Source organism: Ornithodoros turicata, chromosome 2 (assembly GCF_037126465.1).
Source record: "Ornithodoros turicata isolate Travis chromosome 2, ASM3712646v1, whole genome shotgun sequence".
Taxonomy (NCBI): Eukaryota; Metazoa; Arthropoda; class Arachnida; order Ixodida; family Argasidae; genus Ornithodoros; species Ornithodoros turicata.
The window spans coordinates 70,678,017-70,699,597 of record NC_088202.1 but is presented as its reverse complement, the minus strand read 5'-3'; the positions used below and the strand labels follow the sequence as shown (position 1 = coordinate 70,699,597).

Genomic DNA, 21,581 nt, shown 5'->3' with positions numbered 1-21,581 from the left:
CATGCAGGCCTCAAAGCAGTGTGTCCAAAGCTGTTGCCAGTGTCCCCTGTGTCGTGAAACCAACCAGAGTGGTAATGGACCATTTTCCCGAGAACGCACAGCGCATGTGCGGCTCTCATTCTGGCTGAAAACTGCCGGAACCATTACTACGCAGCCAACGTTACTATGCTCATCGTTCCGTCCTTCCGTCAAATAGTGAATCAGGGTGTCTACCAAACTGCAGTCTTCGAATTCCCTGACTTTTCCAGGTTTTCCCTGACTATTTCAAGCAACTTCCCTTACAAAAACAAAAGGGAACTTGGTGCCTCGTCCTACGTTTTGATACAGGACCCTCATAAAATTGACCATTTATTAAGTATTAGTGAGGCTATCCTACTTTTCTGCCTTAGAACTTGTCATACTGGTGAACTGCTACTCGCGTGCTGCGGCATCGCCACTCAACCACCGGTCGGCACTCGAGATCCACCAGGCATCATCACGGTACTTGTCTGCGATTTTCCCTGACTTCAGCTGCTTTTTGGCCAAATTCCCTGACAATCCCCTGACTTTTCCAGTTACTTCAAAATTCCCTGACCATTCCCTGTTTTCCAGGTTGGTAGACACCCTGGTGAATGCTTCCCGGGTTTCGGCAACAAAAATACAGGGAAAGGACCCAGGAACGATAACGAACGGCGTTAATAGAGAGTTTTAGTAGACCGTTACGCAGCGAACGGAAGGGACGCTATTCTCCACGTGAGCAAGAGCGCGTGCACAGGAACGGAAACGTGGCTTCCGCGCTTCACGTTGGAACGATCGGCTCATCTTTTTGCGTTGCGTCCTCTACGTTTTTTTTTTCGTTGCACAAAACTACATGGCTGCCTGCAACACCTCGTCGACTGTGTTCGAAGTGAAGGCTGCGAGACTGCGCTTCAGTACGAGGGACTACATCTTCTTCTTATAAGAAGTGGTATACCTTGTACCACTCGAAAACACGAACTTCTGGTCTTTGGATGCTGCCAACCAAGTCCGAGTGAGCAACAGCGTCCGCCATACCGGCGGGTGATAGCGATGAACTGACCTGCAGGGAGTGTCCGTTGTCCTTTCGTTTGTTGGTGGAACAACAAATTATTTTTCAAACGCAAAGAAAACAAGCACAGAATACGAAAACGTTGGTATATTAGGCAATTCGCTCGGAAACAGATACCTAGGCAACTTGGGAACGGTAGTTCATGTTATCGCCTTTGGGTGGCAACACAGTTCTTACCGTACCGTTCGTAGCGTTGCCTGACGATCTGCTAAAACTCTCTAATGTAGAATACGCTCAAGAAGCGCAAGAATCTTTTTCTTCTACAAAACTGTGGCGCATAGCTCATATGATCTGGCATAGAATGGCATGGCGGGGTCACGCAGTGTCATGTTGCATACATCAAACGGACACTCAAACTTCGCACAGACGGAAGCAGCAGATACCGTGTTCGAAAAAACCTGAGACCGATACACAAAAAGCGAACAGACGCATACGAAAGACACGAAAATGAAACAACGGCGCCTGCTCCCGTGCATTTGGTTTCAGCCAGTAGTGCAGACGACGTTCGAGAGGGCGCCACAATTCAGAAAAATGGTGCATTAGATGTCCAAAGCATGGTGCTTCTACAAGCACACCTTCTGAAAAGTCCCCAAGGGGTAAAACGCTACGAGAGAGTGTTGAATTATTAGATACGCTGCATAGAGATATAGCTTTGCCAGCTGCTCCTCATTATGGCGTCAACGAGTCCAGAATACAGCTACATGCTAGGGTCGATTCACACGATGCAACTTTTGCTGCAACTTCGCTGCAGCAATAATTGCACGCTATTGAAGGTGCACAGTGTAGGCTCCTTTCACACGGTCCCGCATCCTGGTGTTGAACGAACTCGTGAGATTGCGCGAGAAAATGCGTGAATGAGAAAGATCCATCTGGGCATTTAGGACTGAGGTGAACAACGTAAGGATACGAAAAAAACTTAGGTGAGCATCATACTGAGCACGAACCACCCACTCGATACCGAATACAACATTCGCATTCATTTTGAGCGAGTAATTAATTCGTAAATGATGGCAATAGCAAACCGAAACCGAAATGCGCACAGCAGAAAACAGAGCTCGTTACTATACGGCAGTACGACCGGAGGAGGATAACGTGACGTCACCTAGCATTGTCGTGTGCTTCGGAACCTGCGTTTCGAAGGAAACAAAAAGGACGTCCCATGTAGTTGCAGTTTCCGTCGTGTAGCGAATATCTTGCCGCAAGCCTTCACGCAACGTATTGAGCCAACGGTTGCAACTGGACAGAAGAGAGTACGTCTTGGAAAAAGGTTGTATTATCCTTCCAAAACACGACCAGGTCAAATGAAGCAGCGCAGGGAAAAGATGCCGGATGGTGTCAGCAGTGTGTTGCTTTCAGCAGAGTTCGAGGTAACTCGTTACAAGTAACTCGTTACTGTAAGTAAGTTCTTTTTTTTTGGTAACTTGTAACGTATTGCGCAGTGGTAACTTTCAGAGGAACTCGTTCCTTTTTCAGGTAACTTGTAACTTAAGTTAAGTTCCAAGTTACTTTTAACTCGCTTTTCACTCACGTCCACATATTTTCTTGCTTTCTCTCCGGTTCCTTCATGGCATTTTTTTTTGCCATAAAACATGATATTCAATCAATGACAGTATTTTATTCAGGGAGTAAGAACCGCTGCCATTGAAGTGAAGCTGAACCATTGTGCGCCCACAGGGAGTAAGATGCGAAGCGTTCGAATAGACCTCTACCAGAGAAACGTCATCGTGACATTGGTAGACAGACCGAAACACATCGGAAGGAGAGGGCTGTGTTCCACAAACGGGCACTTCGCTGCCTCCCACTGAAAAAAAAGTAGGACCGAGGGTCGCGTCCCTTTAAAGGAGCATTAAAGTGGTATCTAACATGGCCAAAAACTGCTGTCATTTTGTAAAGCTGTATGTGAAAACCATTCCCACAAAATATTTTTGTCCAAAATTGTTTCACCGCGGCGCAATTAATTTGCAAAATCGCCTACCCACTCTCTCAAATCACCCACTCTAGTGTGACGTTTGTGGTAGAGAGCCCCTCATTCGTTGGTAGGAAAAACCGTCTGCTACGAACATTGCGAGCTGTTTCTTGTTGACTTCTATTCTCTATATGATTTATATCACGTTTCCTAAAAAGAACAAAGCATATATGCACCCTGACAAAATGAGGTGGCAATCACAAGAGTAATATATCCGTGGCTTCTGTGCAATCTCAGGACTCACAGTAGCAGAAAGCAAGCGATGACGTCGATTTTGTGGCGCCACCTGTTAGCCACAGAACCAACTGTGCGGTGAAAACTGTCAGAGAAGCTGCACGCTGTCGGGAAGCACTGGGGTATCGCTGTACAACATACAGTTAATTTCGGGATGCACCACTCGTTCTTCAGGTGGTGTCAGCGGTCCAAAAAAATTGAGGTCGTGTCGTTGACTGCCTTCCAATCCTCCGTTTCGGACATCACGCAGCCGAAGAACGCCTGGCGTCTCCGAAGCGGTAGCAGACGCTCCGGCCTGCGCGGTGTTGCTCACCTCGATCATGTGATCCCAGATCCAATGAGGAGCGTCCCTACCATTCGCATCACATAGTGACGCGCGTGGCGGCGCTCATCACGTGGCTATCCTGAAGGCGAAGGAGGGTGTTTCGCGCACTGGGGATTCGGTGGGCTATTGCAGGTGTCCCAATTTCGCTACTGTTTTACTAACTGTGGGAAAACTGTTTTCGGTCGCTTAACATTCTATACCGACCAAAAACAGAAACAAAGTTGTGTGCCTCTAGACTGCTCCTTTAAGGGACCATGTCGTAATCCCCTCAAGACCGTGGCTTTCGGGCGCGACCTTGTTCACCTCTAGTTTCGAGCGTGGTCCAACTCACTGATCTCTATTTAGAGAAGGCTAGATTGGAGATGGGTGAGGGTATCGCGGGAAAGGGTACGCCAACCGGTAGCCGCCATACTGCGGTGCTCAAAAGAGCCCATATGAATGCATGTAAGCTGTGACATGTTTTGCTGTTTTGTGAGCGCTTCCCTTGCTGCTTCGCTAAAATTTTGCCACGGGTCGCTACAGAAATCCCTCATGATTGGGTTCATTACGTTTTTTGTGTGAAATCCCGTCACGTACATGTTATTTCCTGTCTATTTTGTACTCGTGTGAGCGCGTGTCGTTCCAATTTTGTACTTTGAACTTCTATTATGTGATTTGCTGGTTTTGTGTGGTGTTGTATTTGTTGTGTTACGTTTCCTTTGTGGTCTGTTAGCGTGTGCGCGTGTCGCTTCTCGTGTTTCTGCCATTTCCTTTCTGCTGGGGGGTCTGGAATGCTAGGGAGCAGTATTCTCAGAATTGAGTCTTGGCATTCAGCAATGTTTGGCACGTTTCTTTATGAAACTACCTTAATATGCCTATGAATGCTTGGGCATAAACATTATGCTTTGCACAGGAAGTTTAGATATGACTAGGTATGACATGAAAGGCCGAACGGCAGGAAAGCACTTCCAAAGGACAAAAATGAGATTAAGTATATGATATAAACGCTATATGACGGTAAAAACATATCGACTAGAAAAATGTGCACTAGGAAGGTAAACGGCGGTAAAGACAGTTCGAAATGCCTAGGGGTAGAGTGAATATGTTATAAAAAAAAACCAGCAAGGTCTTGTGGTGAAAGCTCCAACACTAAAGTATCACAAGTCCAGTTCCAAAGGCAAGGTATGCCATGAATTGCGGCAGGGATGACAAGGCTGATCCAGGCAAGCAATCGGCGATACCGTGATCGCCGAACTCAGCTGTAGATCCCACACCTGACAAGCGCAGTTCAACGCCTGCTTCGTGCTGAGACCATACCATGAACTGCAGCAAGTCTGGACTATCACAATGACTCTATCCAGATAACGTACTGCTTAAAGTTTAACGTTTAGATCTTGAGTTACGAGTCACAAAATGCAGCGCACATGCTTCAACAGCAACGTTTTGTCGCCCCGCTCGTGGACCAATAAATCACATTTCTTTGTAAAACTAAGTCACTTACTTGTGAAATGTCGTCCCCGGTGCCTTGCAAGTACGGGCAGTACACCCATAACCACAGCAGGCGGGCATGACGCCATAAAAATGCTACGCAAAGGCGCATGCACAATATGCAGCTGCAGTCGCGTACGGCAATGTTTTGAGCTTCCCAAGGTGGGCGGCCGGTGACCGTACGGTTGCACCCTCAGTTCGCTGTCCAGCCTATTACTATAGAGATCAGTGGTTCAACTCTACCAAATTTTGGCGCTGTCGAACGCTATGACGTCATCTGTTTACAAACAGGGAGAGGTCTATTGTTGGACATAAACGAAAACGATCTAAGCGTATTGCTGATGAAATATGGTGAAATGATGAAATATGGAAGTCACTGAAAAGGTTAGCCAGCTGTAGGATTCGTACCCACATCTTCTGGATTACCGTTCCAGGGCTCTACCAATTGAACTAAGCTAACACACCTCCCCAGCGACTTCCAAGGGTGCGTCATCTGTAGGGACAAGCGCTCCTCCGCAGGCAACTCAAGGTTTAACTCAACTGCTCACGCGCGCTGCAACTGCGTAATGCTATTTTGTGTCCGAAGTAACTTGGAAGTAACTCGTTCTTTTTTTAAGTAACTCAGTAACTGCGAGTTACATTTCAGGCTGAAGAACTTCGCTATTAACTTAGTTACATTTTGCACACGGTAAATTAACTTGTAACGAGTTCTTTTTGACGGGTAACTTCTCAATCTATGGCTTTCAGCGCCCTCTCGCTTCACAGAGGCGAAGCGCTCGCTTCGTAATAAATTCGTTTGTATAACACCCACGCAGTTTTGGTATGAGATATTTCGTGCATATATTCCTGACATTCTAAAGGTTACGGATATATCACAACCTTTGTGGCAATTTTGTTGCGGAGTCCCACTCGCAGGCGCTTTGCCGGGGTTGGGAAAGTGGGTTAAGTAAATGAATGCATCATTACAACGAAGCCGGTCAGAAAGACAAGAGGTTAGCGGTTATGTGGAGACGTTTTCGAGGCATGCAAGTATCCTTTTGAATGTATGTACTTATATAATCGTGTCATGCAATAAAGAAAGCACCGGTCATGCAAAGAATAACCGCGTTGACAGAAAATAAAGACGAGAAAAGGCTCGGAGAGGGTTTTTTTCTGGAGTGTTTGTGGAGCGCCTTGTGACTCGTTAATCTCGACTATGTCAATAGTATTGAACTTGTATGTGACATCTGACTCCCTGTCACATATGTCGCGCGTGGAACTGAACTCGGTTTCCAGTATGTATAATTTAATATTGTCAAAATTGTGTCGAGGGAGGTTAAAATGCTCGGCGGCTGCTTTGCGGTTTTATTCAACGTGTCAGTTGTATGACCGGTAAGCCGGTTGTTCATTTGTTGTCCGCTTCCACCAATGTATTGCATTCAGCCGTCTCCGTATTCAATGTATACAGGATGTCCATTTTTATGTACCGTGTGTACTCATTTCCACGGATTTTCGGCGAATTTATTTCGGCAATTGTCATTGCATTACGAGTGGGATTATGTGCTGTACTGAGTAAAATGACCACGAGGAACCCATTTCCGCAAAGAAAACGTTAGGTTGCCTTGGGAAATTGCGGAGTTCAATTCAAGAAATTAACTTTCCGTCAATTGAAATGAAATGAAAATGTTACCAATATGTGGCAAAAGTTATTGGCAGCAAAAATCCCTTGACCGCATGTCTCTCCGGGGCCCACGCTTTTTACTATGAATTTCTATCATGGTTGGTGGACCATCCTGTATGGTGAACCCTTAAGGGTACGAAACATGTTCGTGTTTCCAATGAACCTTTCTTTTGTGGCAGGCATCACGGTCCTCCATAGTTCATGCCATGCCCTTCAGTCTTCGCTGAGGTGTACCACACTACAACTTTCAACTATCCTGCACGCAATTGTTCGCACGTCATCGCCCGATTAAAATTTGAAAATCCATCATGGAAAGTAGTTGTTCTGAGGCTGGAACATACAAAGGGACAAACACAACACAAGCCTTGAGACGTGCGTGGTTCAGATGGAGCCGCTGTTTGGCATTTTCGATGACTGCAATATTTCAACTGTTCATATCCTCAGGCAACTTGAGGTTTGTGTTGTGTGTGTCCCCTTTATATGTTCCAGCCTCAGAACAAGCCATCATGTTCACCAGATGCCGCGCCTCGTAACTGTACCTCTGTATACAATAAGCGGATAAGTCGAAAAATCCCAAACCGAGAAAAGGGTCCTGATCTGATTGTCCGTCCCATTGACATATATGCATTTCCCGTTTCTTACTTCCTGTAGCGCGCCGATAAATTGAAACGTGGTAGTGAATTTTCTATGGCATGTACATACTGGTATGTAGATGTCATTGCAGCAAAAATGGTGAAAAGGAGATCAGTCGATTTATCCCCTTATTGCATACAGAGGTTCAATTGTGTCGTACGTGTGTGTGTGTGTGTATGTGAGAGAGTGAATGCGTGTCCCGTCAGTCAAATGAGGCCCCCAGGCAAGTCATCGGAAAGCGTATGCCAATCGACAGATGTGTGGTTCAAATCCCGACGCTGTCTGGCTTTTTCGATCACTGTCATATTTGAACTATTAAAATTCCACAAATATTCCTCGCAAATTCCTCGCATAACTCTCGTCAGTAAGTGCTCATTTCCCTGTAAGTTTTAGCTTGTCATTCTTTTCAGTGTGTTGTAGAGTTTGTTATGGAAGCACATAGAGCTGAAGATGCAGATTTCCACCGGCAAGCGTTTTATTTCTAAAAAGCTAGTTCCACCATGTTGATTTCATTTTGATTCGTACACGCAAGCCGAGAAGAATGCGGTTGTACCAAAGGCTGACTGCGAAAATTTCATTTACGACGAATGATTTCGCAATAAATTTGCTCGTCGAACTTTTGAAATTGCAAGCGCTGAATATTTCCAATTCGCATCAGTGCTATGAGCGATGATTCAGAAAAGGATATCACTCGTTCAATGAACCTACCCTCGTTAGCACTAACACGTAGGACCGTATTCTCCCTACATACTTTGTCGCAAGATGATATTTACTCAGCACTCCTCCACAAATTGTGCCGGCCTCGTCCATCAGTCACTGACGGCGAAGTGGGCGACCGGCGCCATCCAGGATGAAGAAGCAACGGCTGAGTACCATCCTCCAGTGTTTTCCTTTGCTTAGAACCACTGTACCGCATTAAAAAATAAAATAAAAATCGGCGTCGACCGTAATGCGTACCGGAAACGAGGCAGCCCGATAGTGTACAGCACATGCTCCCGCAAACACAACGGCACGACGTTTTCTGGTGAATCACAACTCGGCGAGATCGTTATTGCCTAAGTGCCCCTTATATACAGGAAGAACAACAACATTGAGAAGGACGTTGATGGCCTAGAAGCTTTAAGGCCGGAGTCACACTTTTTATACATTATACACGAACATCCCGACATACATGTATGACGAACGTGTATAACAAACATCCTCTAAACATGTATGATCATACAGTGCTGGTCACACTGCTCATACACCGGCAAAACATGTGTCAAAACACGTGTGTATAACCAGTGTGACCGTGCCGTCATACAAGCAAGCGCTCTTACTATGTTTGACAACATGTGTCAAACACACGACGATGTATTTGGGCACTGCCGAAAAACGGTGATGGACAAGTTGGATAAACGGGCGTATTCGCCACGATAGTTTTCGTTTGCACGAGTCAGTGTCAACAACATCGTGATGCGCGTAAGTTATTTTACACGAGTAAGTTGTAAGTCAGTGTTCGCGACATTGTGCTGCATGTACGTTCAAAACGGCGACCTCTTTGCCCGGGCATAAAACAATCGAAAATCAGCAAGTGCAGGCCCGTCTTCGTCGTCTTCGTACATTTTGAATAGCGATATCCGCGAATGGAAGCTATATAAACTCCTCGGTTGGTTACTGTGACACTGACGTGTGCCATACATCACGGTTTAAGCCACTCCCACTGTTCCTCCAGTCAAGTTGTATAACCAGTGTGACCGATGTTTGAACAACATATGTTCGAGACTATGTATAATCATACACGCGTTTGGACCAAACGATGTTGTCAAACAAGAATTGTATAACCAGTGTGACCGAGCATTATACATGCTCCATACATGTTTGAAGACATGTTGTCATACATGTTTGGAGCACGTGTATAACCAGTGTGACTCCGGCCTAAAAAATAAACTACGACGAGGAACGTAAATAAAAGTTGTTCCTCGTCAAAACAATATTTGAGGCAAACAACATCCCTCTCGTAAATCAAGCTAGTCTAGACTAACATCTCCTATAACCCTCTAACAAACGGAACCAAGCCTCTGAGAAAAATTAATGGTACTACTACTTTTCACCGAGATACGTCGATTGAAACAGCAAAGAAGCAAGCGAGTGGGTGGCTTCGCACTACCATACTTGGATACCCTGAGGATGAGGAAAAACTGGACCAAGCACAACAAAATCTCAAACGCAGCTAAAATCTTTATTCACACAAACACCATTATGTGCTCAAGGAGGACTGCATCTTCTAGAATCTTCAGCTCTCTAACAATTACGTCTCCCTACGGCTTTGCTCCCCAGTCTTAGAAAGCCGAATGGCTTGAAAAGGGTTCTAAAGGAGACGACAGAAATTTACAGTTCGGGGAATGGCATAAGTAAGTAGAGCGTCTTTTACGTTCAACCCGAGAGTGAAAGCCTACCTTTCTTCCTCTCCTGCTCCGTAAAAATATAATTGTGTTCGTGTAAATAAAGTTTACCGCTGAGTTTGAGATTTAGCTGCGTGTCATCGTTTTTTGTTTGTTCCCTCAATCTCAGGGTATCCAAGTACGAAAGCTAAATACTTATATAAGTCAATGACGCCCCTACTTAAATGAGCTCGCGCTTCTCGGGAAGTCACAAAAAGCTTTCGTGCTCCTGCACGATATAGATGTCCACGAGCCGCTTCTTCATGGGTTGCATTACGACAGGAGCTGTGGCATCGAAAACAACACATGATACGTGTGGTCCGCAAGAAGTCAATCAGATCAGCGAGATCAACAAGACGCACAGCGAAGCGCATAAAGTTAAAGGCAAGAGGTGTTGCCTCCAACTCACACTTCATCACGCGGAGTGATCGGGTTCCATTAAGCTCTCTTTGCCTTTATGTAGCTAAGGATTTCCCTGTCACCGATAGATCACGGTCCGAATCAACTGATCTCAGTGGTTCAGCCGGTAGTATGTCAGCCTCCTGATCCCACGGTCGCTATTTCGAAAGAGGCCGAAGGCGCGAGGAACATGGCGGTAGGGTTCGGATTGCTCGAAACGTCGTCCTCCGACGCCTTCGCCAGAAAAGACGGTCTACTTCTCCTGTAAAGCGTGCTTTGTCTGCATAGACCCTGTGCATGCAGGGACAGCACGCGCTACTATTCTCGTGGTCAGTATACTGTGTATTCACACGAGCGACATCCTCACGGAAGATTCTAGTGGAAGAAAAAGCAAAAACACTGCTTACAGAGACGAAGTTCCGTCCCGTGTTATTTGAGCATTCACACGGTGCGGAATATCGGCAGTGGCGTACTGCGCACTTAGCAGACGACACTTCGTAGACGACACCGTCAGCGTCATTCTTGTCGTCTGCTACACAATATCTTGTGACTGCATTGCATGGTATTCCCCACTGTTATCAGTGTACGTGAACACTGAACGTTGAGCGCTCGCGCTTAGAAAGCTATGACGTATTTCGCGTCTTCCGCTTCTGCGGGAAATGTCGCGCGTGTGAATACCCGGATAGGGTTACGAAACAGATACAGTAGAAACTATCGTATGCATGCCTGAACTTGCATGATGAACTTCCGGTGGCGTACGACGACGCATTTGTGCAGACGTATTTATAACCGCAGAAAAATCGTGGAAACTAAACTTAGCGTAACAAAGTAAATATAGCGACGAAAACTTGGGCTTCCACTGTGCACTAGAGTAGAACTATGCACTTGCACTAGAACAGGCTATACCGATGTCAACATGCGATATCCGGATAACTGTATGCCCGCTAGGGACGCTACAGGTGCAGCGGGCGAAACGAAGTTCCACATGGATGCTCGTTTCTCCTACACAGAACTCGTAACCGCGGTAGTCTCTTAGGTGCACGCCTGACAAAATTTAATTTCGTTTAGTTGAAAGATTTCTCCGTCTCTCCGTTGATGATTATGGCACGTCCTGTTCTGACGTTGGCAGTGAGACAACGGCCGGGTTCGTTTAAACATCCACCCCTCCAAGTGGTTACGAGTGTTCGTTGAACAAGAAAGTTGCCAGGGTATGTCATGACTGAATGTTCGCCGGAGGTTTCTGTGCATTATATAGCGCAAAACACCAGATCTGCAGTTTTATTGGATTGGAAAAGAAAGAAAACTATGGAGAGGTTCTGCAGTTTTATGTTGGCAGTGTGTGGCAACATTTTGCTGCTTGTAAAAACTCAGCTCGACAAGTTACACAGGTGACAGGGCAAGCCTACAAGGACACTAAAACGCAACAATTTCTCCTCATTGAATGCGCACCTTCCCTCTTGACCATGACATTCGCCTCCTCGAGCGATCTCCCGAGATAATTGGGCAAATCGTTTGTGGAGACCAATGGGAGTCCGCTCTGCATTGTTGCAGTTCCAAAGAAGGGGAGGAAGAGAAGAAGTGGAAACGATGCAAGGGACGAATCCTATTTCTTTTGTATCGCTGTCAAGGAATAACGGCACCTTTCATCCCGCAAGAACAAATTTTGTTCACTTTAGTGCACCTTTGATATTTTTAAAAGGGACTCCAGCAGACGTCACAATTCGTCAAGCAAGCGTGATCTCCATCCCCGATAAATGATTTGTTGCCGCTGATGGCATCGAAGAAGATTTTGCTTGTCGTTCTAGCCCCAGCGTTCCGCGTATCCAATGTAGCTCTCCTTTTCGTTTTTTTTATTGTATTTTTGCTGCTGTACTTCACGAGCGACTTCACTTGATTATTGGTGGCAACATCGATACTGCTGCCCGCGATTTTAATTTCCTAAAAACTTCCACACTAGCAAGTGGGACAAGAACTTTTACGCCAGAGTGCTGAGGGCTCAGCCTATCGAACAGATCAATTTTCTGAGATAGCACGTCTACTGTTCAAAGAAACCTTAGGGCGTCAGAGTGTTTTGATTTTCGTAAAATATTGCAATGACCAGACCTTACCGACCATCTGTCCCTAACAGTCCGACCAGCGCGCGGCCCTGTCTTTGCGTGCTTTTTGGGTGGCCCTGAAAGGGGCAGTGTTTGGCGCCGCCTGTAGGCGGTTAGTCACGTGCCGCCCAGCACTCGATGTGACGTTCCCCAGACGCGATGCATTTCTGTGGACATCTACGGTGCTCTACGAATAACCTTGACAGTGCTTTGTGTGATCGAACAGCGCCTTCCATCCTGTTCATTTTGGTGTAGACTCGATATCTGGGCGCTGTACACTTTGGACTTCATATGTACCCGCAGAGAGAAGTTGCAGGGGGTGAGGTCTGGCGACATAGCAGGCCAAGGCATTGTTTCCGAAACTTCTGTTAACCAGCCTCTCACTGCTGCCGCTAAATAGGGACCTCTTTCTGCAGATGAAGACACACCAATTCGGGCAACAATTCCCTGAATAAGCGTGAGGGCGCAGGCTAGCTGGAAGTAGAAGAATTCCCTCTTCAGCGTTGTCAGTTAATTGTCCTACTCGACACAGTGTCGGCGAAGAAGAAAGCCCCGACCAAACCCCCTCGCCATAGAACAAACGGTCGTCTTCGGCGACTGTACCGCCTGTTGGAGCACCCAGTGCGGATTATGCGGATTCCTTGTGGACCAGTAGCGATAGTTACGTTTGTTAATGTGGCTGTTTACATTGAAGGTAGCTTCATCGTTGAACGGAAAAAACAGAAGATCGAGAGGGTGGCCCTGAATTCGCGAGAGTTCACCAGTGCAAATCTCGTACACCTTCTCGTTCATGGCATGAAGCGGCTGCGTCTTGTAATGATGGAATGCTTGTGATTTTAGTGTCTTCCACACCGTCGAGGTCGACACACTGAAAAATTGCACAGCTCTTCTCACAGATGTATGAGGAGCAGCGTCAGAGGATCCTATGATGGCATGCCTTCGATCGTCCGTAGCTCTACCACGTCTAAATAGTCCTGCTTTTCGTTGTGCACACTACCCTCTCCCGCAGAAGAGGACACCAATTTAATATCGTCTCGATACATGACAGACGGCGGTGGAAACCTTTGACGTACTTATTTGAGGCTGATGACTTCTAAGTACCAAAGAACAACTTGGGTACATACATGTACGGTCAGCTGGCGCACTGCTGGTAAAACGCAAATGAACGGCACGTAACAGAGCATTAAAAGAAAGCTAAACTAAGGAATATGTAAGATATGGGGGTCACTGAAATAATACGAAAGCAGAGAATAGCATCCGGAGGTGAGCACCGAATGTTAACTCGGAGAACTCAACAGACGACAGCGAGGTCGTCTGGTTGGAAACCCACCGCCATAATCGGAACATAATTATCACCAGAGGGACAGGAAATGTTTCAACTAAACGAAATTAAATTTATTCAGAGGCAAGCCTAAGAGGTTTTCGTAATTACGAATCCTGTATAGCAGAAATGAGCATCAAAGAAGAAGTTGGTTTCAGTTTCTGCACCGGTATCGCGTCTAGCGGTACCTGCACACAATTCCCCGGAGACCGTCATGTTAACGTCCGTACAGCCTATTCTCATGCACAGAAGCCCATGTTTGCGTCGTTACATTTATTTTGTCACGCTGAGTTTAATTTCCACGATTTTTCCTGCCGTTTTAACTCGCCTAAATGGGTCGCTGTGCACCACCAGAAGTTGGTCCAGTAAGTAGATAAGGGATTACGGGTATATAGCGATATTATAATAGATTTAAGAAAGTACCATGAGTATCCAGTTATACGAACTATAAAAACTGACCCTCTAGCTTCCCAAACATCTGTTCCATACTCTCAATAAACATGTATTTCCGTACTATTCATAGCCCTGTGGGATCGGCCTTCGATTACACGACTTTCACAAACGAGCTAAAGAAACGAAATGTATAATTTATTTTGGTACATGCACTACCCTTGCCTGCATCCCTGTGGCTTTCTGCTCTCATGCCTGCACAATACCACAATTGATAGTGCAGCTAGCATTTTGAAGACTGAGTTGACTTCCAGTTTTTGTTTAAATATTTGCAGCTCCAAAAAATCGCGTTTTCGCTCCTACTATGGTTACATGATTTCGCGCACTGCAAATTGTTGACCAGTGCGAGAAGTGCGCAAAGTACATCGGCGCTAATTAGGCCCCTAAATTTGCGAAGCAAAGGTCTGTCTGTTTCAAGCGTGTTTTGCGTAAACACCCTCACGCACAAAGGCGGGCCGGCTGCAGTTGTTCAAAGCAAACATCGACCAAACACTAAGGCAAAAGTCAAACAGACATTTGTAAGCCTCGGCTAGAATGCACGCTGCACAAACACACAGGAAATATAAACGTTAACATGTATACGAAGTGCTTCCTTTGAGCAAAGGCTGAAAAATGAGCGCGTGGACGAAAGAAAATACGCAATTACAAAACAACGCCTGACATCAAGAGATATAGTAAAGCGGAGCACGAGCTAAACAGAACAACGACTAACACCATTTGCTAAATGAGCTGCCCTTTGAAGCGGAGAATCGAAATAGCATATTAAAAAAGAAAAACCCCGAAATTCGAAATGGAAACTGGCTGCTTTCCTGGGGAAACTGAATCCATTTACTAATACCGGCTATACAAATATGATTTTAGCAGGACAGTATTATGCGTGGGCACAATACTGTACGTATCACACAAACAAACTGAATTAAATCGATGTGAACGCAGTTAACCAGAATGGAGGTACACGTTGAGACATTTGTGATTCTGAAGACCATCATACACACATCGTGTGAAGCTGATGCCCTGCACACGTGTCAATACAAGTTGCACAAACTGTAAATTTCAAAACTGCATCTGCATAACTGTAACCGCATAAATGTATCTGTCGCATAATCTGTAAAACAAACATTGCACGCAAAGTACTTGCTTGAAAAGGTAACAAAACATTTGTACAAGAAAGAAAGAGCGGATGATATCCTCGAACATTTCACTGTGAAAAGAAAAAAGAAAAACAAAACGCTCGGACTATTGACTGGATGCGCTGCTCCCAAAGTACGTGTCGTCATGGGTTCGAGACTACGCCCCTGCTGCGGTACTGCGAGATGCACGATAATTCAGAAATTATACCATAAATCCCTTCTTTGGGCAAATGTACTCTTCATCTGCTCTTTAGTGTCAATATTGTGATCGATGTCTGTCGGTTTAGCATTGAAGACGTGTGTTATCTAGTAGAGTAATCTGGCGTAATATTTAGTATTGCGCACCTGTGTAATCGAAATATTTACATTCGATCTCTGTCTGTATACAAGTGACAGTCAGGCTAACCCTGTCAGCACTAATCGAGGCTTGATCACCTATCGATGTAAATAAATAGCAAGAAGCTAGGACTACAAATGTACGCCAGCGAAGATCACGCCGACCCCACAAGAGCCGCGGACGTCCAAGTAACGTTGCAGTACAATGACACTTAGAGTACAGTACGGAATCGCAGGATATCAGCTACCGCTCTCTATCTGGAACATTTCTGATTAAAGGTACTGTAAAGAAGCACCGATCAAATGTCGTTTAGTGTGGCTGTTCGATAGTCCAAGCCACCAGGACAAAAAACTGCGCAAGTTTCATTCCAATCGACGGTGCAATTAATTAGAAAATTACAATTAAAGATTACGGACAACACTGCACTATAGGTATTCGAAATGAATCCGTACTCCTGACACATACGGCGGCAACCACATTGCATGCGTATAACACTGGGCCCGACATAACAATCCACCACAATCCACCATAAAATCCGGCCCTGCAATCCACACAAAGATCCACATCTGAGGAAAAACGGACAAGCGAACTGAAATGAAATGCTGAGCCGTTGAAAAAAATGTGTCAGACGTTCAGGAAGCCAGACAGCGTCGGGACTTGTTGGTTCACAGACGTTCACAGAGACAGTTTGTTCGTTCGAAAGAGGCCACGAACAGAAGGAGCGCGCAGGCGCGGCAGAAAAATAGGGAAAGCCTCCATCGAACAGCGCTGGGTTACTTCGCAAAAACAGGGGTTAACAGGTTAAACTGTTAACAGGGGTTTCAGAATGCATAAGTATACAGGAAAACTAATAATATTGTTACTAAAATAACGAAGTTCCGATTTAATAGCGTGTAATACCAATTTTCAGTGCTGCCCGCTGTGCAGGGGGTCGTTTGACACCAGGCGTCGCACCGCTCCACTACTCTGCAACTTTCATGGCAAATTAAAAAAAAAAAAAAATATTTATAGCGCGTTGTCGGTCGTGCATGTGGTTCCGCATATGGTATTTAGAAGCAACAAAGTCTCTAGTCACATCACCGGCATATCATGCTTGTCTACCGCTTTACAGTACCTTTAACACGTTAGCATTAGAGTCCTCGCTAGGCAAGAATCGCCGTGTGGTCTGTCTGTAGCCACTGCGCGTCGCGCATGCGCGGTGACTGGAGAGGGAACGATGGATAGAGAGGGCGCGACGTGGCGCCGGCGCGTCGGCAGTGCTAGGCAGTGCAGCTGTGCTGGTCGACTGGTTCGGAAGTGTCTGCGTGGGCGCGCCATGGGTTATGAAAACTGTGCGAAGGAGTGGCAGCGAAAGATGGCTGACGCTGCGAGACGGCGCCGCCTAGCTGGATCGGAGGAAGCCCGAAAGGCTCGTTTGGCTACGAATGTTGTCATGCGTTAGCGTGGTGTAGGGTCGTGTGAAGGGTTGTGTAGCGTTTGCGAAGGGCCGTTGAAGGGTTGTGTAGCGTTGTGAAGGGGGGTTCCCAAAGGGTTTTCGAGTTTTAATGCTAACGCATCTCCCTCGGATCCACCAATGTATCGACCATGTTTTATTCATTTATTACTATTGCGATTCCACGTCCTTCAGCATGAGCCTGAAGGACGTAGCAAGTATGCTACGCCGAAGAAAGTAACTGTTTCTTGAGTACAAGTTATACAGACTAAACTGTAGCTAAATTACAGTTACACTTGAACGTATTTTGGTGCAGTGAATAATGACTGTGAAAGTAACTACGTACAGTAAATTAATCACATGCACTTAACTGCTTCACAGCTAAATTGCTTTGGTAGAGACACGCTGTGTACGTAAATGTGTAGAGCCCTTCGCTACCGGCTGCTATTTTTACTTCTACCTCACTAGCCAATCCTAGCACTACATACGGCTATTCACAGTAGCCCAGCAATATCCCAATGATAGGGCTGCCGCTTGACGGAGTACTGAAGATTGAAGCTTCAAGATACGTAAGATTCTTGAGGGTCGCGAATTAGATGCGGATAAGGAATTAGACCTTGTCGATCTACAGTGAAGATAATCCTTTTGCGAGAGAGAACTCTCTTTAAAACTTTATTCATCACCGTACTCACTTCGTATTGATAAACTTACTCTGAAGCTCCCAATTCCCAGAACCAATTTCGGGCAGTTTACTGTTGCATTCTTTTTGTGCCAAGGTCTGCATCGCTTTGCGTTTGGTTGTACGTCAGACTACCCCCATTCGTAAATCCAAACAGGAGTCTGAAGAGTTATTTTCCATACTGGTAATGGAAATGAATATTTTTTTTTTTTTTTTATGTTGCGAGGTGTAGTTGTCTCGAAGTGTGTTGGTTGCTCTTTTGCTGTTCCGCACAAGACAGCGACACTCTGTAGTATTATTTTGTTTCTGGGACTACGTCGCGGGATTAACTGCTGTCCCATTTATTACATGTCTCCATTGTATTGGATTGGTAATATAGAAAGAAAGTTGACAAGCACGTTGACAGCGATAGATGCGCATAGCGCAAGTGTTGCCCACGCGGAGATCTACAAATGTGAGAATATGGGCGCATAGATGAAGCCGAAGGACGCCGAGGAAACATGTGACAAAGTAGAAAGTAGTTTCTGAGGCTGAACAGTTCAATTGTCATCCAGTACGTTTGTGGAGTGGAAGATTGAAAGAAGAAAGAAGAAAAAGAAAAAATCCGCCGCAAGCACAGCTGTTGGACGTACCCAATAATACACGACCTCTTTCACGATGTCACAGCGAGAGAAATTGAAATCCACTTTCTTCGTGAGGGCACACCTGATTGGTAAATGCCAACGCGTAACTAGAAATTTCAACGTTAGTTCCCCGAGGACTATAGGTCAATTAGCATGGGCAATCTTGGTCTAGTTCCCGTAAGACAGGAAAGGAAAAAGTAGAGGATTAGCGTGGAGACTGCATCTACTCTACACGTAGTTCCAACGACGAAGTAAAGGCATAACCTATTAGCTCTGCTCATGCACTTCTGGATACCAGCAGAATGACATATGCTTTGTCACAGAATATAATAAGAAACGTAACAAAGATAATCCTCACGTAAACAACGACTGTGCTCACAAAACAAAATGTCGTAAACGCTCTAGGGAACACCAAACAAACGTTTATTTGCTTCTTTCCGCAAACTTGCCCGGGGAACCGAATTGTATCATCAAGCACTGGAAGAGAGCAGACATCCAATACGGGTATTTCCGGCTGGGCTAGCTTGATTGGAATTCCGCCCCGAATCTCATCAGCAATCAAACCCAACTCGGGAAGAGTAAAAGAATGAGCACTGCGCTTCTGCTCGTCCTGCATTCCCGGAAGCCCACTCAGGTCGCACAGCTGCATGGTTCTCGATATAACTACAATGCGTGCTAAATTGGACGCCATGCTGCACGTCCTGGGGCTGTGTCTGTATTTAGGGCGTAGCGGAATACAGTAATAACGCTCTGGCTTCCGTTTGTGGTAGGTATAGCTAGCTTCGTGTCCCCAGTGAAATATAATTAAGCTGTTATACGGTTTTTCGTGGCGTCTGCTAGCATGCCTACGCGCTGGCGCACAACACTATTTAAGCCAATACACAATCCTGTGGAGTCTCCGGTGGCCTCTTGCAATGAACACTCCAAACATATTCTGTGAATGACTTATTTGTCCACAAAAGCTCATCTTTTGCTGCTACAACGGTAAACTGAACTGAATGCTAAACGTGCACAGCACAAATGAACGTTCTGCTCTGTTACGCCACCGATGAAGCAGGATGATTTCTCGAGTACCGTCCTGTGTGCATTCCAAAACGATTCCGGTTTGAAACAATAGAGAGTTTTAGTGCATCGTACGCTATCGACTTTGCGTACGTAAGGGGTAACGGTAGTGGTCCTGCGCAAGCGCAAAACATAAAGATAGATTCGCGCAGTGCGCAGAACCACCAACGCTTTTTGCTTACATACGCAAAGGCGACAGCGTACGTTATACTAAAACTCACTAATATCATACTACGGGTATCCGCAGTCATTCCATCTCATTTCATTTACACATGGAGCAGCGGACACGTTTCGAGACTAAGCGTGCATTCCACTGTGAGAGACATGCGTCACACCTAAAATTTCGTTTTAGAGCAGAACCTTTAAACAACCTCGTAAAAACAGAACCTCGTAGCTTTGGAGATAAACGAAACCCAGATAAAGGTGATTGCGGACTGTTTTGACGTATTTATCGGGAAGATTATATGTACTATATAATCTGGATACATTATCTGGAATTGGTGGTTTGCATGTTTTGCTGAAGAAAAACCGGAAGGCACTCGCAGTGACATCGAGGCAAGCGATCGCACTCCATCGGTGAAACGCAGCGTGTCATCTCCCAATCACACATTTGTTATCACGACAGGCGTAAGATCAAATTATAAATAACCGGCTGCGAATTCGGTTGAAATAACTTGCAAGTAGAGTCGGGGCATCATGTGAAAGCATCAGCGTGTTCTTATCTTTGGTTTGAGTCCGGCCTGTCACTTTAAGCTGCGTAACAATACACGATGTATCAATCAAGACGGAGCGACTTGTTCATTCTCGAAGCAGTTTGTAGCGAAACAAAAGGAACACAAAAGGAATTCATCCGTCGCGTCATTAAAGCGGTTGAAACATAAAGGAAAGGGCACGTTTTCCCTTACCCTCATTTGTCCTTCTCCAGAAGCCCGGCAAGGCTAGGCGGCATGTCATTGGTCTCCGCAAACTGGTTCCTGCGATGATTCGACATCCTATTGGAACCGCAGTGTCGCGCCTCCTAGAGAAGCACTCAGGTGCCTACCCCTCGCTTTATTTCTTTATGTTATTTTTTTTCTTTTTGGCTGCGGCGTGTTTTGCAACTAATAGCATGAGCTCCAGCGAAAGAATGACGAGCGCAGGTGTCCTGCAGTGCGCGCGCGAGGCCTCTGTGGAGGGAACGTCGTGACGTAGCCCATTCCCCTGGCATGTGAATCGTGACGTAGCCGGCGCAGCTCAAAAGGGTTAAAGATTATTTTGCCAAGAAAGAAGAAAAACGAACGAAGAAAAAGGCATAAGTGGATTTCGTTTAGAAGTTACAACGCCCCTATAAAGGGTACATTTATAAGTTACGACGACTGGATTTGGGTTATATCCAGAAGTAACTTCTATTGCTCCTACAATGTCAGGTTACAGGTCATTTTTAACCTCTAAATAGAGGTTTCGGACGTGTAACTAAAAGTTACAATAAAGGGTACCGAGTTACACTGGTCTACCAGCATAAAGTTACTTTTCTGTGGAGTAGCGGGTAGCGGTACTTCGCTACTTAGTTTTGGTAGCGGGTACAACACTGCGCTTGACTAACGTTTCCTCCCTTTATTTTTTCAATAAACATACCCCCCCCCCTTCACACATCACGTGAATGAGTTTTGCATCTGTGGCTCATTCATGGCATCTTCTGCCCTGTCCTGTAAGGTACGGTATTCTGCGTTCTCTCATTTTGCTGACTGCGCTAACATGTATAGGGTTTTTCACGCAAATTCTCCAGCTGAATAATTTGGGAACGGCTAAGGCTATCGAAATGTTTTCTCTTTGGTAAGCATTTCTGAGACATCGGCCGAGAGCTAACCAGTGAGCAGCGCATTTGCCCTACCCTCAATAATTAAGTAAATATCATAACGTTGAAATTTGAATTCGGGGCGCTTTCTGTGCCTGTGCAGTACCAATCGACACCTTTGAATGCGCGGCCTATAAAATGATCGTCGGGGCAGTATCCTGTGCGGTGCTGTTCCTGGGACGATTTCTTTTCTTTTTTTTTTCTAAAATCGACACCTTCAGCGAAAAATGTTCCAGAAGAAAACACGCGTCGACGCTTAGAGTGATATTTCCGAGTTATTAATTGGTTTCGGTTTGCATTTTTTTTTCTCTGAGTAGCGCAGCAATACGCGCTCTTTCGCGCCAGCTATCTGGCCACTGATCTCTACAGTATATGGCTGGATCGCGCATAGGGTGCGCCATCGCGTGGTCACCGGCCGCCATATTGGTGGGCCGAACGCATCCT

At 45.7% G+C, this 21,581-nt stretch overlaps 1 protein-coding gene across 1 annotated transcript in view; it reads right to left on the bottom strand.

Annotated features, from left to right (window-relative positions):
• The window catches only part of LOC135385551 (DNA repair protein XRCC1-like), a 314,938-nt gene that overhangs the window by 181,694 nt on the left and 111,663 nt on the right, over positions 1 to 21,581 (bottom strand). The window lies entirely within an intron of this gene.